Source organism: Rousettus aegyptiacus, unplaced genomic scaffold, assembly GCF_014176215.1.
Source record: "Rousettus aegyptiacus isolate mRouAeg1 unplaced genomic scaffold, mRouAeg1.p scaffold_m13_p_10, whole genome shotgun sequence".
Lineage (NCBI taxonomy): Eukaryota > Metazoa > Chordata > Mammalia > Chiroptera > Pteropodidae > Rousettus > Rousettus aegyptiacus.
Genome location: NW_023416285.1, coordinates 34,865,375 through 34,885,705, shown reverse-complemented (window position 1 = coordinate 34,885,705; position 20,331 = coordinate 34,865,375). Strand labels below are relative to the sequence as shown.

At 36.1% G+C, this 20,331-nt stretch overlaps 1 protein-coding gene across 2 annotated transcripts in view; it reads right to left on the bottom strand.

Moving 5' to 3' along the window:
* The window catches only part of UNC5C (unc-5 netrin receptor C), a 326,765-nt gene that overhangs the window by 189,333 nt on the left and 117,101 nt on the right, over positions 1-20,331 (bottom strand). The window lies entirely within an intron of this gene.

Below are 20,331 nucleotides of genomic sequence, written 5' to 3'. Positions count from 1 at the left end.
TTTTTTCAAAAAATGGAATTTTAAAAGCAATTCCTAGACAACCTGCTTTTTTCAAGATCGCTTGCTGTATGTCTCTCCTCTAGTCATCGATCCTGGAGGACAGTTTTGAATGTAAATAAGATTAAAGTTATGATAATGATACTCAGTTTTGAAAAATCTATTCTCTTATAGTTTTATTAAGAACAAGAAAGACAAATGAAGATGTATGGCTGGGTAGCTATGGACATTTTATCTGTAAACCTCTACTGAGTACTACAGATGTACTGCCCTAAGTGGTGCTTTTGTTGTACTGAAGCTCTGATACTGTAAAATAAATCTATTTTCTGAAGTATCGCTACTCCATTTGTTTTATTTTGAGTTAGTTAAGCTTGACTTCTGTGACCAGTCTCTTTCTGAGACTTCTGTCCACTCCTGAAGCTTTGTGAATAATTCGTGAAGGCACCTGAAATCTTACTGAGGCAATATTTTTCCCTAAGGCAATTTTTGAAAGGTAGTCATGAGAACTCACAAACTGGGGAAGCTAACTGTGTAGTTAGTCCCCCTTTCTACTAAGAATAAATGTCTTTAATTGGAAAACTCCTCCTGGTAGAACAAGAATTGACCTTCACCTACCTTAACTGCCAAAAGATGAAAACAGTAGTAAATGAGTTCACTTAAACAGCTAAAAATATAAAGTAATATTTTTTTAAAATTGATTTCCAAAGATCAGTGTTGGTTTGTGCTGGAAAGGCTCAATACTGGGACAAGTAACTCCCAAAATATTTATTTATATAAATCAGAAGAGATGACAAAATATATAGTCATAATTCTGAAAAAGTATTTGAGATATATATGCATATATATATATATATATACACACATATTTTTTTCTCTCATCTGTCTTTATCTGGAATTATTTTTACCTTTTGTTCGTGTTATCCTGCTATTTGCTAGAAAGTACACTCTGCAACAAGATGCTGGTTCAAAGCAATTCACCAACACAAACAGCACTAGAAGAATTGATGAAAAAATGAAATAAGAACCAAAATAATGACCTTGCTCTCTTCTATTGCTAAGACCTTAAACAACGGGCTGTGAAAATGGTTTCATTAAAAAATAACAAGCCCATGCTCACCAGGGGATAGATCGAGGCAAACTGAATCAAAAATTCCTCAATCATTGCTCAAGTAGGTCAACTAGAATTAATTCAAAGGGCAAAGATTCACAGCGAGCCCCTATTTCCCACTAGTCTGCTTCTTCAGCTCTCCTCTCTGGCTAGGAGGTAAATGATTCGGAAGAGCCCTCCAAGAAGGGCAGGTTATTTGGCCAAGCCTTTCTTTATATCAGTGAAAAGTAGCCTGGTATCCTGTGTAGACTATTACTTTGAGCTCTGGGAGTTGTCTACATTGAAATGCTAACAGACTGCTAATTGGATCCAAAGTTATTTGCTTTTAGCAATATACTTCTGTGATTGTTTAACCTTATTACCTTACTTTTCAATAGAACCATTAATAGAGTTGGATGGTTAAAATGCTGATCTTCACGGTAAAGCTATTTTTCTTTTGCAAGAGTTCTAATAAAGCACAGTTGACTTTATTCTTATATAAAAAACTATATATTTTATTTTAACTATCAGAACAAATTTTCTTTAAAGAGAGCTTGAGAATTAGCCCAGGTTACATCTGTAGAGTGCTAAGTCTTAGTGCTCTTCCTGATCTATGGGTACAGCTGTCACAGAGCAGCCTCTTTCACTGGCATATCAAAGCTAAAGAGCCTTCTCCTTAAACAAAATGCAGCATTGCTTACTGCAGTAATAAAAATACAGTTCTCATCTTTTGTACCAATTGAGGAGCTTACAGTCCTGAGTTTTGCTATCAAAAGCATCTCAGTTCCTTCCATGAAGAACAGAGCTAAAATTCCCTGAGTGCCCAAGGATTTATCACAAAGATAAATCTGTGAAGGTGAGAGATCATAAAATTATGGGATTCCTTGTTCGAAAAAATATTATGAATTTCAAGATAGCAACAGCACAACATTAAACTAAATGTAGGGACCTCTTAAGGACCCACACCCTTCTGGTCTCACACCCATGAAGCTGACCCTGTCTGCCTCTTGCTGAGCTCAAATGGGCATGCAGGTAGCTTTCAGGGCAGCACAATGTCTCTGCCTCCACCAAGAAACAGCTTAATATTTCTTTTAATCAGCCTTTGTGGTAAGAGCCCTATGAAATAACCTTCAGACCATTATAAACAGATAGCAGATGACTGATAATGGTGGCCAGGAGTTTCAGCTTAGGATAAACCCACAGGATATTTCTCTGATGGTTTGTGTTTTTAGGACCCTGGGAAGCTCTGAGGAAAGAGATTCCTCTGAGGAGAAAAGATGTGCTGACGCTGTAGATATCAGACCACTTGGATTCAGGACTTGGTGCTCATTCACTAGCTTATGCGACCTTGTAAGATATTTCAACTCTCTTGATCTCCTTTTTCTCATCTGTAAAGTAAAGTATATCTTTCCAAGGGTCCCTGGAATATTTATCAAGTCTATAAGATGAGAAAGGGAAGTGGTGAATGGGGTGGGGGGGGGGGGGAGCAGAGAGAGATCATCTGCAGTTTTTTCTCAAAGAAGGAAACATCTCTACTTTTAATGAGCATTTAATTTCACAGAATAATGATGATGTTAATGAAGGTCATGATGATGATGATGACGATGATGATACTATGTTGCCAAGCTCTGTTTAAGTGCTTTACACATTATATTTAACTAACCAAGTTCATATTTCATTCATCTAACCTTCATAAATACTTTATGAGGGTGGTATTATTATAATGCCTACTTTACGGGTAAGAAAATTGAGGCCCAAAAAGCTTAAGGATACTGACATAACTAAGTTCCTACTATGTGCCAGGATCTATGGCAGAACCCAGGGGTTCGGTGCGTTCAGACTCTGGGAAGTCAGGAGGCCAAGTGCCAGTGAAGGGGCAAGAGAAAGAGGACAGGTGCGAAGTCCTAAGTGTGTCTCAGATGAGGAGTAGAACACAGAAGGAAAAGTAGTTAGACAAGTGAGAAGTGAGGACATTTTTTTTTGAAGAAAATAAAATAGGTTCCACTCATGGCTCAGAGAAATACACATGCATTACAAAAAGTGAGAAAGTCTACAAATTCCAAGGTTAATAAATGGATGGATTGAAATCTTTGCTAATTGGTTACATTGTCAACTAAGCAAGTGTGGATATGAGAACTCACATTTGTTTTTCTGTTAATCTCATTCCACCAATTATTTTTAAGTAGTAACATTACAGAAAAGTTAGTAAGAAAACACTTAGGCACTCAAAGGAGCTAGTTAATTAAGCTCTAGACAAAGACCGAATTCCTTTATGTTTCTCCTAATTTTTCATTAGATATTACACTAACAATTAGTTTCCAAATAAACACCAAATATAGTCTTCCAAAACAGAACCAAGTACATTGGAAGGATACACTACAAGCAGATATTAGTATGTGCCCAGGACATGACTGTACACAACGTAACCAGTAATATTCTTAAAATTCTGTTCTTTGAAGAAATGTAGAAAAAAAGATGTATGACTTGTTACTGCCTTTCAAATCTTTAGACATGGACTTCAGGGAATAAAGCAAGTTTAAATCGACTGCAAAAAGCGAGGAGTAGAGATCAGCTCATCGTACAACATCAAGACAACTATCAAAGCCATTTCTTTAAAACGCTCATTTATATTTTAGAGCAGTCGTATTATTAATTGTCTGCATTCTGCTCCATCTTCATAATTCAATGTGTTCAGTTCCACATCTGTTTCAGAAAATTGGCATCTTTATTGCGCCCTTGGGACACAATTTCCCAAATACAGCTTTTTGTTGTTGTTTCCTATGTAAAATGCTACAGTGGAAAACATACATCTTGGCTCCCAAAAGGCAGGAAGAAAATTTATATCACTAACCATATGCAAAATGAAACAAAGGAGTCCATTTACCTGGATCGTCAAAATGACTTGGGTAATCAGAAGAAATTACCTTCCTAGAATTTTAGTGAAAGGTATCCTCTACTGCTGAGTAATTGAATTTATTCTGCATTTTATCAAAGTTGCAAGCAAGAAACCATCATTCCCAGTTGTGACATCAGTTCTGCCCAATTCTGGTGGCGAGATTCTGCAAAGCATCTACCAAATTAGTGAGAATAATAGCTGCAATTCAGAAGTCTAACATCCTTCAATCCCTCATTATCCATTTGTTCAACAATTATTTAAGTGTCAGCTAAGCACAAAGCTATGAGTAAAGTTCTACCATAGAAGAGAATGTTCCCTATTGAGTGTTTGTATCATTGTAAACTATTGTTGACCTGTTAAAACTGTCCATCTAAAAATAAAATGTGAATTTTAATTACTAGATTGGACAAAGGGATGAATACATACCTCCTGTTTCTTGTTTCTGTTGCAAATTATGTATTTCTAGAAGACAATAGGACATTGATTTTCAACCACAAGTAAACAAGGCATCTGGACTTTGCCTTAATGAGATAAAGTTTAGTCTGTGTTTTCTCAGTGGGAAGGTTTTTGCTATTTAACTGGTAGCAAAAAAACTTCAGCATCATGTCCTTTTTCTACCAGCAGTGAATTCTATGTGGAAATGAGGTTACTGCAGAAACCTTTCAGATAGAAATGCAGCTTTAGAACTAATTAGATAAGAATCACAGAAAAAAATATTGTTTATTGCTTGAGAGGAAACTGAAAACATTATCTTATTCCATGAACTTCCTGAATAATACAGGAAAAACATAAAACGTAGATTTTGTATTTCTCCATTGAAATCTCCCAAAATAAAGTCAATGTACTTTAAACATCTATTTATATGATAAGTCTTTCTAATATCTCAGAGAAAATTAGGATAGCAAATATGAATAGAAGAAGTATGTCACCTGTAATGCTATGTCCCTAAAATAAAACTGCAGTCACTATAAAATAAGGAAAAAACCTCCACGTGACACAGGAATTATCATGCCAGAAACATGATTAAATACCAATTACTTTAATTTAAGCAGAGCCATCCCTAGAGACTGCCAGAGAAACCTCACCAACAGCTTCACAAAAGCACTGAACTCCATATAACAGGTCAGAACCTTTTTAAGTTGTTGAGGATAAAAAAATGCAAAATATTTTTTCTCCATTTGTTTTTCAAATTGTTTCATGCCACCTTCCTGCTGAAAATCTTCAATGGATTCCCATTGCTCTTAGGATAAATGGAAAATCCTTACCATGCCCTTGTAGCTTCTTCCTGACTCTTCATCTTCATGTATCCAGACAGCATCTCCTCCAGTTACTTGGCTCTTCTGCTAGTCTCCCTGATGGACTTAGTCTCTCCTGCCTCAGGGCCTTCACACTTCTGTTTTCCCTTCCTAAAGTTCCCTTTCCTTCCGCTTAAATTGCTTCTAGGCATTTTTCTGGTGGTCTAATAACATTTCTTTAGGAAAGCATGCAATGATCACCAAATCCAGAGTAGTTTTTTTCTTGTTATCCTCTCTAAAACACAAGTGGGCTTTCCTCATTAATCTTTTCTTCCTTAGAACCCTGTCCCTGTGCATGCTTATGAGAAACTGTAATTACACATGGGAGTATGATTTTTCTTTGTCTTTAATATTAGTCTTCTCCATTAGAGTATATGTTCCATGACTAAAGGGACTGTGTCTTCTTTGTTTATCCCTAATCCAGCACAATGTCCGCATATATTCACATACATATTTCAGGAAATAAAGGCTAACTTTTCAATCCTTGTTCTTGGTTCCTAGCACTGCTACAGGTAAAAGTGAACAAACTTTTACATATGTATAGGCTATAGTGAACAAAACTGTTGTAGCGGACATATCTTAAGCTGATATTCCGATTAGTTACATCCTTGTACAATTCCCTTTCCTTTAGTGCAAGAGGCATCTGTGACTCGCTTTTGATGAACAGAATATGGTAAAGATGATGGAATGTCTCTCCCATGATTTGATGAGATTATAAAAGACTGTCTTAGAGGATAGTGACTCCTCATGTTGGCTTTTATGAAACAGGCTGCCATGCTCTGAGAGGGGCATATGGTGAGTAGCTGAAAGTAGCCCTTACCAATAACCAGCAAGAAAATATAGCCTTCAATTCTACAGCCATAATGAAATAGAGTATTTCAACAAACTGAGGGAGCCTAGAAATGGATCTCCCCAAACCAAGTCTCTGATGTGAATGTACCCCTGGCCAACACCTTACATTGCTACCTGTTGAGACTGAGCAGAGAGCCAGGTAGCTGTGCATTGGACTTCTTACCTGCCAAAACTGTGAGGTAATAAATAGGTACTATTTTAAGCTGCTAGTTTTGGATCGCAAGGAGTTTTTTAAGGGATAATTTTTTTACTAAAAGAAATGTGTTTTTTTCCTTTGAGATATAATTTTAAAAGGTTTTTTTTCTCTTTTATTTTCTGATTGGAGTATTTTGATTGGTTCATAACTGAGTGCCTTCCTTGTGCACTATAAGATCTAGATGCTAAATTGCAGTTTTTTTGGTGGAGAGTATTGAATTGTTGGACAAAACATATATAGTCCAATAACAATACAACTTAATACAAAGAACTCAATATATATACTTAATGCCTCTTCATGATATTTTTCTTCTAGTTCTCAACCCTGAACCACTGGGTTGGAACCCCTACTAGTGTTGGGGACAGAACAAGTGGCCAAGGGCTGGAGAGAGGTGAGGATGATTAGATCTGAACATACAGAGCTGTCTGATGCCTCCCTTCATGTATGAGGCCAGGAACATTATTTTATTCAGCTCTGTATTCCCTAGATGCATAGTTAACATTCAAGATATATTGACTTTTAATTGAAAGCCCAAGAGATATTAGAGTATGATGGGACATGTCAAGGATAGCTTCTTGAAAGCAGTATCTTATGCTGGTTCTTGAATATATGGACAACATATTATTAGAGAGAAAGGAGAAATAGCTTTTTCCCTGTCTTTCTGCAATTTTAGGTACCAATTATCTAGTTTTTTTCTCCCTAAAAGCTATTTCTAAAAATGTATCATTTGTAGTTTTATTCATTTTGTGAAATGTAATGCTACTAATGCAACATCTTCATTTAATTCCATTTCTACTTGTAATTTTTTTCAGAGTGCTTTCTAATCAGTGCTATTATGTAACTTAAAAATATCATTTATGTTCCACTTTGCCAGTTATAATTGTTAAACGGATCCTTCCCCTATATAGCACCCAGTAGATATGCATTTCCAGGTGTCTCTCTGTTTGAGCCTGCCATCTTGGCACACTGAGGGCTTTGATGTGAAAGAAAGCTCTGGACATGGACAAAGCAGTCCTAGGTTTTAGTCTAGGCTCTGTAATCAACCACACTTCTTTCAGGGACTCATTTTGTGTAATAGGCATAATCATTCTCCATTTGTTTATTTCTTGAAGAACTGCTTAGCCTTGAGGGGAATAAAAGTGCATGTAAATTGTTCCCTGTTTCTAATCACTAAAGACATTAAGGGAGAGAAATAAACAGATAATCCCAGCAGGCCTTAGAGGATTATAGTTCCTAAGTGTTACAGGGAAGTTTGAGGACAAATTTATACAAAAATAATTTGCAAGTTATAACAATCTTCTAGAACTATGTAAATATACTATAACAAACAAGTATTTATTATCATTTCATGATCATACCCTATACTTTCCTTCTCTCCACTTTAGTTCATATTATTTCCCTAGATTATTATCTCCACTGAGCTAAATCTTTCTAAATCTATTTGAAATTCAGGTCGTTTGACAGTTATTTCTCTGTAGTCTCTTAGTCAAAGAGATTGCTCCCTTTTTCTAAAGTTAGAAAAGAATCTAAAGTCTTTTTGAGACATTTCTTCTGTAGCCCTAACAGTGATTGAAATTCTGGGTTATTTATGTTTTCATGTATTAGGTACCAATTCTTTAAAACATATTGTAAGGTATTAAGATACCTTTTCAATTTGCTGAGTACAAATTACTTCTGTGTTCAAGAGGGTGTCAAGAACTTTAAAGTCTTGAAGTCAGAGAGAGAGTTTTAGACAAGTGCACCAGTAGTTAAAGGAGGTAAGAGCGGTAAGTATCTCAAAGAAAAGGAGAACAAAAGATTGCATCTTGTTGGGTGAATCAGGCAAGGCTTCTCAGAGTAAGGTCTGGAAATAAGGCTGTCAGCATTAATAAAATTTCCAAAGCCAGAGATATGGAGTTGGCTGGGAAGAGAACATTAGGGGAAATATCCTGAGCAAAACCATTTTGGTAGAGCAACCAAGAGCGTGCTCTTGAAGTTAGCTTAATTGGAGCATGGCCCCTGTGAGCTGGCTGGGACTCACATTTGGGAACAAACTTAGTGTGATGATGAAGAGAAGGCATTTAATTCAGCAGACCGTGGGGAAGCCACTGAAAGTTTCTGTGCAAGAAAGTCAACAGGACTCAGTAAATACTAATATTTTTGTTTTACTTCTACTACCTTTTAAAACCTTATTCTCCTTTGGGAGCCATTATAAATAATTTAATATAATGTTTGTATTGTGGAAACAAAATAAATATATATTTTTCATATTCCTAGTCAGCTGCAGATTGATCACTCTCTCACAAGTTCATTTTCTGGCCTAAGCCCACCCATTTTCTTCAGTGTCCATGTCACTACACTGCTCCATGAGACTTTTTTAATGCTTCGTTTCAACAATTTGCTTCAGGTCATAATTAAAGAGGGAAACACTGGTAAACTTCCTCAGTAGTGTTTCTTGAGTCATCACTTAAAGTTCTTTCTTATAGAGTAATCAATAGGAGGATATTTCCAAAGAAACCAGCATGGCTCTTAGATGGATCACTTTCCAGCAATAGTAAGCTACCTTGAGGGAAGGAAAGTACTTAGCCTCCTGTGTGGCAAGTACATTAGACATATATAACACAATAATTAAATTGATGAAGAGTCAATAGACTGTAAGGGGCTGGGAGGAAAAATTAAAAAGCATATAAACATTTCCTCTCCTTCATTTTTCTTTGAGAATAACTTTTATGTCATCAACCGGAACAACAAATTAATAATGCAATTGTTCAAATTTCTGAAGTAATTTATAATATTTTCTAAACTTCATAATGTTCTCCTGGAAGGGGTTTGATTATATTCCCTATTTCAGTTGTGTATAACCACTAAAGGAAAAATTACATATTTTTTTGGATAAAACTATCTAAAGTAATCTTGAGTTATTTTTATGAGCTGCTGGTACTGACAAAGCTAGTCACGTGATTGTCAAGTGCCCACTTGGCTGAGCTTTCTTTCATTTCTGACTGGATTGGATATAAAAAAATTCAGCATTCCAAGCATGAGCCTCACTTCTTCTTACAAGCTCATTAAATTCAAGAAAATCATATCACAGGATGATAATAGTATCATATGGAGAGGATCAAAGTGGACACAGGATTCTAGGCCAAGGTCGAAGTATCCAAGTAGTTTTTTGCTTCTAACTACTCAGCTGTATAATGAGCCACTTAAGTTTTCTTGAACACTTTAGTTCCCTTAAATTTAGTTTTATTAAATGAGTGTTGGCAGTGGGGGTTAGTCTTTATGCTCATTAAAGGTGCTACCAGCACTACATTGCTATGGAATAAAGTTGGTCTGTTCTTTAATTCCTCTGTTTTTTAGTGAGATACTATGAATGGTTATCTTCGGCTTCTTCATAATTTTTCACTCCTCCCCACTTGCATCAAACCAAAATAACCTATACACATGTCAAGTGCCAGGAAAAAAAAAAATCCCTGCAATCACATATGAGGGGTTTATTAAGAAATCTAGCTCAACAATTAATTTTAGATGAAGAAAAAGCAGTTGAAAAAGTTGATGGCCTGGCTGTGTCATACTCTTGCTATAGACAGAACCAAAGTCCATCCATACCTGTCTTCTCGCCCTGTGCCAGTGTTGCCCAAACCTCAGCTGCAGGTGCTTCACGTTTACAATTTCTGATATATTTGCTCGCTACTTAAACTATTATCTGTGATTTTTAAAAATTGAAATCAATTCATGTTTTCACTTCAGCATATGTATTATAAGAAGAATATCTATATATATCATCACAGTAAATGGAAACCAATATCATTGCCATCGATAGAATGTTATCATAATATATAAAATGAACACGAAACAATGCTTTATCATTTAGTTAGGTACTTTTGCTTGCCATAGGCCTGGACCTTAAGATAAACTCTCTTTGATAAAAATGGAGATGAGATGTCAGCCACATTAGCAAAATCCAGATACCCTTGTTTTAATTTAATGGGACTGAAAAATAGAAACACCTTTATTTTCATGCTACATCAAGGTATGATTCTAAGATCACTTGCTTTTACATCTTGAATTCTAACTCCACCCTAACATGAACAATTCATGAGTTCTAGTTCCCATTTCCCTGCTTTCCAATGCCCATCGATGGGAATACTTCTGTAGGAATTATTCTGCATCATTGTTAAGTTGGGCAGAAAGTTGCCTGCCCTCAGTTAATATGCTGCATTATATAGCATAAGTTTCTTGGAGACAACACCATGATTCACAGGTACTGTGGCAGGTTTATGAAGACCTTGAAATCTTCTGCAAAGTTATTGTTTGATTCCATTAGGGCCAATGCTGATCTCATTTCTCTAAAATAAAATATGATAATTCTTGTTTTGGCATAGTTTATATGTGATGCAACTAGGATAGACTTGATTGATAGCCCAAATTTATCAGAATGTGGTATATTTATATGATACATTACAAAAATAGGCCATAACCACAGACTTCTTTCACCATTAGTTCCTTAAGCCACCCCAGTTCATTATCAAAGTTTATTCATTCCTTATTTCCATTTTTAAATGTCTGAGTAGAATTTTTAAAGCGAGTCAAACACTGAGAAGTAAAATGATAGACTTCTGGAAAATGGAAGTAAAATTCAAATCTAATCCTTAAAAATGTTAAGTAAAAGAAAATTATATGCTGTTCAAAAGCTTGTTTACTCCAAACTGTATTTTCAGTAATTTCATTATTTTTTAAAATGATTATTCAAAACTTTTTTTTTAAAAAAGCTTTTAAAATATAAATAATTAGTTATAGATGGCAAACAACAAATGTGTTAAATGGACATATTTTAGGGGTTTCATGAAGGAGGTATAACTTACTAGTTATACCCAAATAACTGTACCTTACTCCCAAAACTCCTTATTGCAACAAAGAAACAGAAAAACTACAAACACACTAGAACAAAGAGAATAGGAGAGCCGACACTAGTACATGAAGGATGTCAAAAAGTGAACTACGGAAATAAGATAATGAATTATTAAAAGCTAAGGTTTTTAGATAATAAAGTCCTTATCTAGATTTCAATATGCAGCACAGTATCAATTAACTATTTGTGAAGAATAAAGATATACAAAAGACATTAAAATTTCATATTCCACATTTAATCTATTCTTAGGCAAATACTAAAGGGTGAATTTTACCAATACTGGAGAGTAAAGCATATAAGAGAAGGTGTGAGATATTATAAGGGGTAGGGTATCCCCAAAAGAGGCAGAAGGCATTTCCAGTACAAGAGACAAGGTGAGGTCTCAGGTAGGCAGCTGTGTCACAAGCCTGGAGAGGCACTGAGGGATTTAGAGCTGGACACAGGGCGGAGGACTCCAATGAGATTGGATTCAGGGGACAATAAAGAGATTACGTGATGTATTAGGCTTCACTGGGAATTTTAGGATTTTGGAAATATCTGGGGATGCATTAATGTTAGTATTGTACTTAGAAATCTAAGGCAAGAAGGGAACAAAGACAAGTTGAGGAGAGAATGAGAAGGAGACAGGGAGAGAGGGAGAGAAGTAGAGGAAGAAGAGGGGATTGGAGAGAGAGGGAGAAAAAGATGCAAATATATGATCGCTAACTTCAGTAAAAACAAAAAGTTGTAAGATAAAATAAATTCATATGATGATATTTACACAGTTATGAAGCTATAAGCAATACAATTTTAAAAAAAAAAAGCACTACTATATTAGGGAGATAAGGGATGGAAGCCTGTGGTGGAAAAGGAGTTATAACAGAGCAACACTGAAATTTCCAATAGTTGAAAGTCAATCATAGATGTCTAAAAATGCTAAGAAATCATAGAATAAACAGCTTATTTAGGAATAAATATGTAAAACCAGAAGAAACAATTTAAAATAGACTGAAGTGGTTAGCTCAGGAATTCCAGAGGGTTGGGTAAAAAACAAAGTTTTTAAAATGTCACATATTTGTCTTCTTATAAAAAAAATGTATTATACATTTAATTAATATGCAAATCAAGGTAAATACCTTTACTATTAAATGTATTGTTAAGTAATTTCTGTAAATATCTCAAAGCAGGTATTTCATACCGTTGAATGAAGAAACATATAGCAAGAATATTTCATTGTCACAGAATATATTCTCAAATATGCATTTTTTTCTAATCTGTATTTTAAATGATGTAAGGAGTTTTAGAGACTTGTGAAGAATAAAAATGTTTCTTGTTGTCTGGCTAAAATTCTGTCTATAAGGGATAATAATGCATTCAGTCTGTTTTTGTTAATGCTTTGCCTTTGGAGTGCCTTATTCTCAACTTAAAATATTAAGAATCCTTTTTGAATTGCTGGTCCTCTGCAAGATTTCTAAAGGAAATCTTACCTCTTTCGATAGCAAAGCTTTCCTTATAAGGGAGCAGAGAATATGTATAAGACAAAAAAAGAAAGACATTCCTAGTTACTTCGAATAGGAGGAAAGGTGGTCTTCTATAGCATTGAAATAGCCCACATGGAATAACCTCCCCAGAGATTAGTGGGTTGAGGATAATAATCCCTATTCCCTTTTGAGCCTATGATGTGACCCACATTCACATTAGTTAGTGGACACAGGCTAAAGCAGCAGATGCCAGCCAAGTTCCTCAGGCTCCTAATCCACAAAGTGGCAGGCAAAGTAGGTAGTTTGACATATTAGTTTTTTTAAACAATTAATTCTATTCCATATTAATAGAATTCCATATTTCGAGCCATTGCTAATATTTGTATCATTCCATAGTTCAAAGTGCTTTGCAAGAACTTTCCTTTCAGATGAGTTCAATGTCACATAGTCATTACGAAGTTAATGATAAATGTTATCTTCATTCCAATAATGAGAAAACAGACTCAAAAAAGTTAAGTGGCTTCTTTGTTCTTTGTTTAGTTTTTAAAAAAGGAAGAAATAGGGCTCAGGCCTCCTTTCTTCCCCACTGATCCTTTTTTGCACTCTGTCAGTGATTCCTAGTCTACTGGGATCAACTCAGGGGACTCACACTAATTCTAAAGTACCCAAATGCTCAGGTCCAAAAGCAAACCCGGGACTATATTCAGGAAAATCAGTAACATATCCTATATGATACGTTTACTTCGATTTTTCAAACATATTCTGATATCGCTCTGATGAATAAAGTATGCATTTGTGTAAAAACTTTTCACTGAATTCACAACAGCCTTTTCTATTTGTGTATTTTTTTTTAAATGAATGGAATTAAAAGTATAAATATTTACTCCATGGAAATGGTAATTTTTTGATGTTGAGAAGGAGAATAAAGTTGAGGACTTGACACCAGGCTCTCAGATAGGCCCTCCTTGACCAGCCAAACTCAATGAGGTACCTACTCCTCCCACTGTTCTCTGTCTCAGCCCCTGTTTCTCTTCAGAGCACTCATCATGCTTGCAAGTGTTCTGTTTATCTTGTCTTATTCTGGAGTTCACTCGGCTCCATCCCTCACTGTTACAGGAAGGTGTGGTCTGTGAGGGTAGAGGCAGTGCTGCTCTTACTCACTGTATGCACACCTGAGACTGGCCTGGAGTAAAGGAGGGCTTTGATCAGCTCTGTGACTTCATGTGGAAGGAACAATGTCACACACATTCTTCTAGTTGGCTCCTGTCTCTACTCTCTTAGGGAGCAGTTGATCACAGTATAAGTGGAAAAACAACTATGCCAATGAAAATAGTTACTGCTGACGATAATTTTGGAATACTTAGCACATCATATTAGTACTTTACATATGTGTTGCATTTGCTTCCCTGTCGGCGAGGTGGATATTATTGTCTCTATTTTTGCTGATTTCACAACTCATTCTCAGAGGCGTTAGGGACCGTATCTTAGGCCACACTAAGAATATATTGATGCATCTTTTAAAGGCATCCGCATGTTTCTAAAAACTGTCCTAACTTACTGTGTTATATTGGCCCTGGTACCACTCCAAATGCATGGCACGCCACACAAGGTCACAGCCTCCTTAATAAAAAAGAGAAGACCAACAATTCCATCCAAGGGGCTACCTGTCTTTGTGCATTATTACAAACTCTACACCTTCTTTAGAAGTCAACAGATGTTTCAGCATTAACTTAAACCCCCCATTATTTTTTCAACTCCTAAAGGAGGGGAGAGAGGAGGGCGAAAGGGAAATGTTCACAAAGACAAGTCTGTGATGCTGAATCAGGCTTAGAGCTGAAGCGCAAGCTGATGATGCTGCTAGGCTCAGAGCAAATGAAAGAGCCACTTTGTTAGTAAAGGGGGCGAGTGTTAAGGGAGACAACGTTTAGCTAGAAGAAAGTCAAGCCTCAGGCACAAATCAGGGCAATTATTGAACAAATCTGGGGGCATCACATTCACTCTGAACACTAAAGAGATGATAGCCTTCTGTTCAAAGGCAAAGGACAGCATTCAAATGTGTGTCCCACCCGAATTCAGCCCCCGCCCCCTTTACCCAGTGTAAAGAATCAAAGGGAGTTCGCAATTCATCCTGGCTCTGCCTCAGGGTTGACAAATGTGAGATCAGCCCCTCCTCATCACCACCTGGTTCCCTCTGGACCTTCTAATGGTGCGAAGGGCAGAGGCATAATGCAATTTGTCAGGAAAGGGACAAATGCTGCAATAACAATGTTCACGTAAACTGACCAAATGCTCAGTTTAATTGTCTCTACAAGTCAACCTCACAGGAGTTCAGCTGGGAAAGCTGATGATTCAAAAGAAATTATTTTCTTATCTTTTATTGAAAATTTCAAGGAAAACACATGCCGCATCCCCTTGGGACAAACCAGAGGATCACCAGGACAGTGAAGATGGATGTCTTCCAATGTCTTGACACATCTAACTTTAAGATATTGAGGATACTATTATAACTTTCTGCCTTAAATGTCTTTATTACAGAATCAAGATTTATGTTTCTGGTCTAGGAGGCAGAAAAGACTTGGATGCCTGTAAAGGGTCCTGTGTCAGTCACTCAGCCTATTTGATTATGGGCATTCAAGGCAGAATTTTAAAGAGGAAGATATCTTCTTTGGGGTAGCTAGGTTTCCCTTCCTTGCAGTTTACTTTTATACGTTTCCTTCAGTTTTACGGCACATTGTATGACTTTTTTTTTTGTTTGTTTTTTTTAGATGTTGCAGGAAATAGTAACTATTTTCCTGACTTTCAAAAATGAACATACACAGTTGTTTAACATCAGGTTCCCTGGTATCCATCCATAAGTCTTTACACTTGAGGAAAAGTATATATATATAATTTTGATTCACATATCGCAGTATGAACTTGTATTACACTGAAGGAAATTAGGCAAATGAAAAAGTCACAGTTAAATTGGATCTCAGTCTTTTCTCTTTATTTGTAAATTTTAAACCCTCATAGTTGGCTAAGTGATGCCAAGGAGAATACGGTTGATTATTAAGTTGGAGCTTTTCTGATGGCTTTCAGCAGATGCAATCATGGATCTTAGACTAGCCATTATTTTCCCTCCAACTGGTCCCCTCCTGCCTGTATCCACAATGACTGCCATCATTAAGAACCTTACATTTCTTGCATGACAACTGCATGAGCCTCCTAACTAGCCTCCCCTGGCCTCTTGTCCTGACTTCTTCTTATCAGTTCTCCATAGTCCAGCAGAATACTTTCTTTTGTTCGGTTTTCCTAAAACACAATTCTAATAATTTTGTATTTATTTCTTCATTGCCTCCAGGATACGGATGTCAATTAGGTTGACATGAGGTCCTGCATGAGCTTCTTCAGTCTCATCTCTTGTTCATGCCCTTCCCTTTCCCAACATCTCATGTTCAAGGGAGGCCAAATGACTTGTAATTCTTCAAATATAGCGTGCTGTTGTAAGCCTCTTTATGTTCATACATACTTTTCCCCCTTCTAAAAAATGTGCCATTTCCCATTCTCGCCAGGTTAATATTACTTTACACAAAATTCAACTATTATCTTTTTATCTTTTCCATGAAGGCTTCCCTGAACTTATTCTGTGTGGTACCACTGTCCCATTGAGGGGTTCCCATTGGATCTGCTATTCTTTTCTCACTCTTTATTATAATCTTATGTTAGCTCCCTCAACCCCCATTTCTGGACCGTAAGCTCCTTGTAGGAACTGAAAAACCAACAGTTGTGCCTAGCATATCTTAGTAGACACTTGACAAATGTGTTTTGGATAAATGAATATATTCAGAGTGCATTGAATTGAAAGTCACTGTATTGGGAGTAAGATGAGAAGCAGTGGGAAGTCAAATATATACCCCCCAAAAAAGTACGGATGTCTGAAAATCTACCTACCGTTCATGATTTATTCTGTAAATGACTTATTGCCTCATTCTTTGGAGACCACGAAAATGTGAAAACCTTTGTGAGAATTAGCACAGAGTCACTAACTCCTGACTCTGAATCAGTTTTAGGTTCCCATTGTCCACAGAGAGAACTGAGCACACAAGACTGCAAGATTTAGCTGGTAAGAGAAAGGGCAGATAGCAAAAGGGTGAGACTGTAGCAGGAGCAAAGGTGAAGAATAAAAGTATATTTATCAGCTTCATACTTTTCCCTGACACTACCTCTTGCTTTCCATATATGTAGCCAAGAGTCTCCCTTTTTTTGTCATTTATGAAAATTGAATAAAAGTGAACAGGGCAACTTCTCTTCCCTAGTACAAAAAAAAATCTTCACAAATGAAGAATGAAAGAATGAATTGCATGTGACCCTCTGGTAAACCCATCTACCCTCTTCACTAAACTCAATTTCCCAAACTCATCTCAATGCCCGTGTCACTCTCCAGCCTCCTGGTATTACGTTCCCTTGATTTTTTGAAGTTATCACTTTCTTTAATATACTTGAAGTATATCCTGTTCAGTTTTTGTATAGCGTCTCCTCTGCTTCCAATATCTCTCATAATAGCATTAACACAACCCAAGCGGGTTTTTCATGTGATCTCTGGAGAGGCTAACTAGAGCCATGACCTATATTTTCCTGTCTACCTCTTTAGCCTTGCTTTCTCGAGGGCCACCCATGCTGAAGCTTGGCATCCAACATTTTCCCACAGAGGGCTACACTCCTTTCCAGAATTGCCATTCATCAACCTTATCAAATTCATATCCGATCTAACATCTAATTATTCTGATTATTCCAAATTCATGTGGAGGATCTTATCGCCTTTCCACTTTATTAAAGACAACATACTTCAGAATAATCAACTGATTATTCCCAATGATGGGAACAAAGGTTTTAAAACTACACAGATTGGAGAAAGTGTTTCCTAGCATTGTAATACACCTCATTTTTGTTCTAACAACAAAAATAATTTTTGCATTAAAAATGTTTTTCCCAGTTAAAAATTTTTCTTCATAAACTGTTTTGTGAGCCTGTGCAATAGCCAAGGAAACAGATGATTATAAATTTCCTATTCCTGGGTCTTTAGGCTACATAGCTCCCTACCGCTCCTCATACACCTTGCAAATGTCCAGATGTCCAATTAACTACAGAGACACGGAGCCCTCATCTTTAGAGAAAAATCTAATTCCTAACTTGCTCTCAGACACAAATGCGCTGTCAAATTCCACTGTACCTTATAAAATAGTGGAGGCACATTAAGCAAATCTCAATTTATTTTCATCAGAAGATCTATATATCACCTCAATTAGCATGCTAAATTAATTTACTAAACAGTTCATATGGTAGGTTAAATTTCTGAAATAAAGAAGGGATTCTTTTTATCAGTTCTTTAGGATCTCCTCAAATTTCCTGTTTTAGTTTCCATCTCTTTTTATTTTTTTTTCCAGAATATAGGGCTTTGCAGAGAGAAAAAGGTACACACACACACACACACACACACACACACACACACACACGGGCGTATAAGATGTAAAGGTAGAGGATCATCCTAACAAATAAATCTGGCAAGCATCCAAAGGTCTACTCTGTCTGCAAAGTTGATTCTGTTCTCCCAACGCATCCATGATTGCTCACGACTTTCTGAAGACACTGAGTATGGAACCCATTTGGCTTTGCTATGAAGACTGTCGGCAATGATCTGAATTCTGTTACACAATGAGAGGACTTACCTGAATTTACTGTCATATGGTGACAAAAAGCAGAGTATAAAAAAAATACCTAGCAACAAAAGTTCTTAGACCCAACTGTTTTTGCATTTAATATGAATGTAGAGCTTATTGTGTAACCATGTGAATATGACCACTTGCGATGTCAGCTGTTTCTAACCTTTAGTCCACAATCCATTCTAATAAAATATACTTGTACATGTAAAAGATAATAGAAGGTAAATGCCCCTCCGTATGGGAATATGAATATCTTTAACCTTATCCATATGATATAAACAGGCAGGCAGAAACTTACAACTTAATATTTTAAGGTAATTTTTCAGGTTCGGTAGAATGCCTTTGAATTTAAACACGTTTTCATCAAGGAGGTCATATAGTGCAGTGAAGGAGAAAAAATGGTCTAGATAATTATGATGAAAATATAAAGAAAATAATTTTAGAGATTATTATGACCTTTCTTTTACAAGTGGGAAATAAAATGAAGTCCAAATCATCAGTACAGTAATATTTACTCATCATATTAAATTCATATAGCCTTAAGCCTCTCCCTTGATTATAAATCCATCTGAGCGTTGGCCACCCTAGCTAAGGATTTCTTTATTTTCTTATCTTTTTGATACTTTAGCCTAGACTGTTGTTACAGACTTCTTTAATTTTTAAAGACAGTGACAGAAGCATGAATGTAAAAGAAACAAGCAAATGATTTTTTAAATGCTAGTCATGCAAAAGTTTCATTAGCCACTAATATTTGTTCTAACCTAGTCTATCATTACTCATATACTACTTCTTTAGTCACAATTTTATAGTTCAAAGTTCCCAAATACATTAGGACAATGAACCTGAAATTACCTTGCAAAAGCAATCACTGAAATTGTTAAACCTATTAGCTTCCTAGCCCTCATTTGACTTTCTGAAATGGAATCTCAGATGGGGCTAGGAGCACACAAGATTCATAGAAAACACTTAAGTTTCCCCCAAACACCGTTTTTTAAAGAAAAAACAAACAAACAAAAAACCAAGTTAATGAAAAACAGAGTGAATATGCTGAACTGATTATTCCTTGAATGAGTTAATATTTATTGAGGGTCTCTTATGTGCCCACCACTTTTCAAGTCCCAGGGCACTATTCACATACTACTCTTAAGAACAATTGTCTGATTTTAATGAGCTTAATGCCTCATTTTCATAGAGGCAAAGCTGACTTTTAAAAATAAAATTCATTACATGTATTGGCCTTTACTTCCAAAACGACCTTGATGGGCATCTATAATGAGTAATTAGAAAGTATGGGATAAATAGGCTGGACTTATTTCTTATGCTCAGCAAATACAGGTGCTAAAAGGCATCCAAACTATCATTCTGAAAAGAAATGCTCACTTTGAGACCACTTTCAAGTGCTTTGAAAATCACTCTTTAAAAATTTTAAATTTAAAATTGTTTTATTATTCTGGTAGTAACTGAAAGATAAAAATGTCCCCTTTCCCCCTACCCTCAACTTTAAAATTTGTCAGAGAATATATAAACATTGATGGAAGTGGGCAGGTTAAAATTAAAATAGGAGAAAATAAGTGAGAGAAAGAGGTTTTTAGAATATGTTTATTTGTGAATGTCCACAGGGCAGAAATAAAATGGGTGTGTGGAAGTTAGAAAGATTTAAGTCATTGTAAGGAAGAATTTTTAAACAGTTTTTATGGAATAGACTGGCTTGTCAGGACCGACAAGGGAACCATCTGTCAGTGTTTCTGCAGGCACTTAGACTAAGGGTTTTGAAAGATTACAGGCTATATATGAGTTTTTAGAGTGAGGAAGTATCTGAAATGGTGGTGTGCACTCTCCCTTCCCTAAAAAATTAGGAAGTTTATGGAAAGTTCACTCTTCAGTCCAATTTTTTTTTTTTTTAGGCAAGGCAACCCCTCTGGTTGACCTCACAGATTGCAAGGACCTTGTCAGCTTACAAT